This window comes from Haliotis cracherodii, unplaced genomic scaffold, assembly GCF_022045235.1.
Source record: "Haliotis cracherodii isolate W230 unplaced genomic scaffold, xgHalCrac1.p SCAF_35, whole genome shotgun sequence".
Taxonomy (NCBI): domain Eukaryota; kingdom Metazoa; phylum Mollusca; class Gastropoda; order Lepetellida; family Haliotidae; genus Haliotis; species Haliotis cracherodii.
The window spans coordinates 1,923,479-1,929,478 of record NW_027266292.1 but is presented as its reverse complement, the minus strand read 5'-3'; positions in this window follow the sequence as shown (position 1 = coordinate 1,929,478).

Here is a 6,000-nt window from a genome sequence, read left to right as displayed (position 1 = left end):
CATGTACAGATGAGAACATTTTAGCTGATACTGTCCCCCACTTAATCCCTAATCCCCCCATTGTCTCCCCCATGTTGTTTTAGGACCAAAAACCAAAAGTGGGCACAGTGGGGGAACACCAGAGGCGTGTTCAGGAGGGCGGGCGCTCGCGATATTACGCGAGCACGCGCTGTTGAACACAGCTAACCGCGCGAGCGCACGCGTGTACTCGCGATCGAGCCCGAGAGGTAGTTCGCCTCGTAATCTAAGATGGCGTCGCACATTGAACAAATGTTTGCCTTTGGCGAGAATGGAACCGATGTCAATAGAATAATCTTTAAGACTAGATCTACCATCAAAAAGTTATTTTTGCATTTTCAATATATTGACCCGTGATGATCAGGGAAGACAATAGGCCTTCCGCAACCCATATGTTAGGATCGAGTAATAAGACTCGCTGACTTGGGTGATGCATATCATCGTATCCCCATTGCACAGACCGATGCTCATGTCGATTGCTGGATTGTCTGGTCCAGCACAGGGACATGTAACTAATAATAAAAATAAACACTTTGTTATCATGAACATCAAAGTATGAACACATCAAACTTATGATGAAATTAAATGTGTGAATCTATGACACTTGTGGACAGGGCTGTTTTGATTCCCGGTGACGCCATTTTGGATGCTGTGCCGCGAGAGCGAGTACGCGCCTTCCGTTCAGAAAGGCGTGATATTGCCTCACTGTACTCTCGCGCGGGCGCTCGCCCTCCTGAACACGCCTCAGATAACCCGTCTTCAAGCTGACAAGGTAAGAATGTCATCTGTTGGATGACTCCACGCTATGCTTCACTAACACAGCTGGAATATTGCTCAGTCAGGTGTCAAACAAGCTGAAACCACAAAACAAACCATTCGTGACCAACTCGTGTTATTCCGGGACAAGCCGAAAAGCGACTCGTGCCCCTCTCGTGGCCATTTTTGCGACCGGGTTCCGTCTTAGCGCAAACGGGCATACCTAAAACAATTGTCAAGTCGTTGCTTAATGGTTCACACATTTTCCCCATATAATATATATATATATTTCAGATGCAATTTAAAGCACATCGGGACGTGCGGAATTATACAGTATGATTGAACACATTTAACTGTGTCTTTGGTATATTTTTAGATGCAAGACATATGTAAAATCAAAAAATATTTCTGAGGGATTCTCAGAAGAAGATTTTGAAATCATACGCGCATTCTGATTGGTTTGTCGTCTTTTCGCACATAGCATGCATCGATAGGGGGACGAGTCTTCTTGCAGGTTACGGAAAGGGGCGAGTGGTGACGAATGCGATAGGGGGACGAGTCTTCTTGCTGGTTACGGAAAGGGGCGAGTGGTGACGAATGCGATAGGGGGACGAGTCTTCTTGCAGGTTACGGAAAGGGGCGAGTGGTGACGAATGCGATAGGGGGACGAGTCTTCTTGCAGGTTACGGAAAGGGGCGAGTGGTGACGAATGCGATAGGGGGACGAGTCTTCTTGAAGGTGACGGAAAAGGGCGATTGGTGACGAATGAAAACAAATAAGACAGCGTCACCCACCTCTGTCATGCGTGTCCTTCCTGAACGACTGGGTGGCAGGGAAGGGATACTGATGAGAAAGCCAGAGCATGGACAACGTGAGACACACTGAGAGTAGTCCCTCCATGACTGCACAGATATTGTGGAGGAACAGTGCAGGCAATGTACCCCAGATAGGGGCATACCGGGTACATGTCCACCCGTATCTCGGCAGCTAATGTATGTGAGCAGTTTATTTATTTAACCTGTTTAAGCAATAGTAATATTGCACTTCTTCGCTGCGTTATTTTTTTATACATGTCGCAGTGTAATATTAAGAATTTGGTTAATTACCAAATGTCTATATAATCAAGATATTGGGATATTTAACTTTGATGACAGTTACCCTGCCCAGATTTGACGCATCAGTGACAAACATTATTTCCGATGCAAATACTTATTTTGTACCATATGTTCCAGTGGGGTCTATTTTCAGGTGAACGGTAGATTTGCCTTTGCATTTGTTTGTGACCGGTCGAACAAGATACGCCCACCTTTACGCGAACACCTAGTATTCCAACTATTTGAGGGTAATAAAAAATCACATACAATGATATGGTCGGAATCGTACAATGGGTTCTCTTTTAGCAGAGATTTCTTATGATTATGGTTTTGTCGCTTTTATTTACACTTCTCAAACAGTGAGTGAGTGAGTGAGTGAATTGGGTTTAACGCCGCTTTTAACAGTATTCCAGTTATATCACCGCGTGTCAGCTTAATGTGGGAGGAAAGCCCGAAGTGATGCAGGTCTCAGACGTTTATCACTTCGGTGAAACCCACGAGCACAGGTATGGTGCTGACAAACCTAGAAACATAATCGGGGCGAACCGGGATTCGAACCCACAATCATAGGGTTCTGGCGTGCCCAAGGGACGCAACTCTGCACAGCGAATTGCGGCGCCTTAGACGACTGGGCCACCCGTGCCTCCTCTCAAACAGTGAGTTGTGTTTAACACTGTTTTGAACAGTTTTTCAGTTGTATTACGACGTGTCAAGTTAAATAGTATTCTTGCATGCCTTCCGTACGCAAATCCGCACGATAAAAATAAGTGAACTACTCGAGACAGTTTTAATGCTCCCTCCCCGACGAAGTGTCGCCCGCACACAACCTAGTATCTCTGCCGCAGGCCGCGCCGTGTGACGATTCGACACATCTTTCACAGTCCATTCAAGATATTGCATAATATTTTATGGTTTTCATCTGTTTCGACGAGTCTTCACATTTAGATAAACGTATGTCATAGAATGGTTAACTTTCATTGAGAAAATATCAGTTTTAACAATTGTCTGCAACGGAACTGCCTGTCGTTCTACGAATTTGCTTCCGAATGTGTCATTCGTCACCCTATTTTACCAATTACTGTGAAACACAACCCTATTTTACACATCGCTGTGTAACACAACCCTATTTTACACATAGGGTTGTGTTACACAGCCCTATTTTACTAATCGCTGTGTAACACAACCCTATTTTACCAATTGCTGTGAAACACAACCCTATTTTCCACATCGCTGTGCAACACAACCCTATTTTACACATCGCTGTGGAACACAACGGTTACCTATTTTTCACCAAGTCGCAGTCGACAAGTCCTGGTTCGAGCGCTATGGGAGGAGAACAGGCTTCCTGTGCCACATCCTGCGCTACTTCGATTCCTGCTGCTCAACTGGAAGCAAAATTTGTTAATCACTCAAGATGGGTTTTGTGAACTGTTTGTTTTGGGACCGAGAGACGAGAGAAGTGCTACCACAAGCACCTGGTTCCAGGTAGGTGTCATCTTCCCGAGGCAAGGGACTATAATTGTCTGCAACGGAACTGCCTGTCGTTCTACGAATTTGCTTCCGAATGTGTCATTCGTCACCCTATTTTACCAATTGCTGTGAAACACAACCCTATTTTACACATCGCTGTGTAATACAACCCTATTTTACCTCAATTGGAAGCAAAATTTGTTCATCACTCAAGATGAGTTCTGTGCACTGTTTCTTTGGGACCGAGAGACGAGAGAAGTGCTACCACAAGCACCTGGTTCCAGGTAGGTGCCATCTTCCCGAGGCAAGGGACTATAAAAGTCCAGTTTCCACCCTTGCCGAACTTGGCTGGTATTATAGAGTTACATTTTGACTGGCCTCTAACGAGTCTGTACATAGTCCAATCAGAATCGCGAAATGAAATCGACATGCCGTTCGTCAACTTCAGTGCAGATTTCGGACGATTGCAGAGCATGTGTACCGTAACCTGGGAGTCGACAGATATTTTCAAAACCTTTTCATGTTTGTAATCAAGGTGCACAACGTGTTTGATGAATTTTGCGTGGTGGGGCCCGTTGTATTACAATACATATCAGACCGTTTTGATTGGGCGCCGCTATTTTGTTTGAAGCAAATGCACGTGATATGAGAGGTGGAATTTGATTGGTCAGTAAGAGGGACGTAGAAGGGACTTAATAGTCACTGGTGGCGCGACGATCGAGCCACGGACTGTCAGCATAGTTGGGCGAGGGTGGAAACTGGACTTAAAAGTCAGTAAACTCCCTTGCCCCTGGAGGATGGGATGGTGCGAACAGGCAATACTTCCTGTGTTAGAAATAAACATATAACCTTTTGGGGCGGGTGGAGTAGCCTTGAGGAAAAGCGTTAGCTTGTCACGCCCCTAACCCGAATTTATTTCCCTATTGGATTCTCTGTAAGCTCATTGAAAGTGAAGTAAAACAACCAACCAACCTATTGACAATGTCCCAATGTACAGGGAAACCAGATTAGTTCAAATGTGATGTTTAAAGGTTTTGTTTCCCTTTTTCGAAGCACCTGTTTTGCAATATAAGTCGAGTTACCTCCCTTAGTAGGGACGGTCGGGTAGCCTAGTGGTTAAAGTGTTAGCTCGTCACCCCGAAAACCCGGGTTCGATTCCCGACATGGCTACAATGTGTGAAGCCCATTTCTGGTGTCCCCTGTCCTCATATTGCTGGAATAGAGCTAAATGTGGCGTAAAACCATACTCACTCACCTCCCTAGGTCAAAAGTGAATAGGATATAAGTTTGAATCCCGGATTTGTTTCCGATTATGACCCTTGGTCTGTTTCCAAATCTTCTACAACGTCCACCTATTCACGGGGCGGTGGGGTAGCCTGGTGGGTAATGCGTTCGCTCGTCACGCCATGGCCTGAGTCCGTTTCCCCACATGGGTACTATATGTGAAACCCATTTCTGGTGTCCCCCGCCGTGATATTGCTGGAATATTGCCAAAAGCGGCGTAAAACCATACTCACGTACTCAGTCCTCCTATTCAGAGTGACACATCGTTACATGTAGGTAAATATAATTGGTGAATTTTGGTAAATTCTTTGGCATCCTCAAGGAGGTTTTTCAGAAAGGACTTTCAGCGTGGTTTTATTTTTGGTTGGTGTCTCCTTGAACTATGCAATATTACTTTGTGGTCCAGTTAGGGGCGCTGGACGTACATCGACAGCACCAATCCCGTCATGTCTGTTAAATGCTGAGTTCAAACGGAACACACAGACTCACATGTGTAATTTTCAGGAATATCTACCTGTGCACCCACAGATTAATGATAAGATCCGTACATTCCCGAGAGTCTCGCAGATTATTCGGTGTATTTTTGTGTTTTTCTTGCTAGTTCCCAACTCCACTTGCTCGCTCGCTCGCTCGCTCCTGCCTCTCCCTCCCTCCCTCACTCACTCACTCACTCACTCAGTTGTGTTTCCAGAATATCTTTTCCTTGGTGTATTTTTGTATTTGTCTGTCCAGTTCACTCTCACTCACTCACTCACTCACTCACTCACTCACCGAAGTGGTAAAACGTCTGAGACCTGCATCACTTCGGGCTTTCCTCCCACATCAAGCTGACACGCCGTGATACAACTGGACTACTGTTAAAAGCGGCGTTGAACCCAACTCACTGGAACGCTGACGTTAAGGGTCAAAGAGAGACTACTCCATCAAACCTTCGAGGCAAAACCTTGTTTACAATTTTAACTATAATCTTTATTAATACAGTCACTTACGTGATATAAAGATTAATGTCCTTGCACAATTTATGATATAAAAACACAAGACAATTTCTATATCTGAATTTTCATGTGAAATGTGTGAGGTTATCGGAGGTGCGCCGCCTGAGGCCACTGGATGATTTTGGGTGAATACAGAGACAAGAAATGAGAAATATTGATGGACAGTAAAAATGGCGTTAATTATTTCTCCTGAAATAAACACAGTGATTTTTACATGCTCAAATCATTTTAAACAATTCACATTTTTTGGCAGGATGTACGTAAGTGTGTACATTTTTATTTTATTTTATATATTTATTTATCAACAGGGCTATTTGATTATTCTATGAACCTAACTCAACTTAATAATCACTCATCGATGGCATGAATGTTTAATCGCCTAG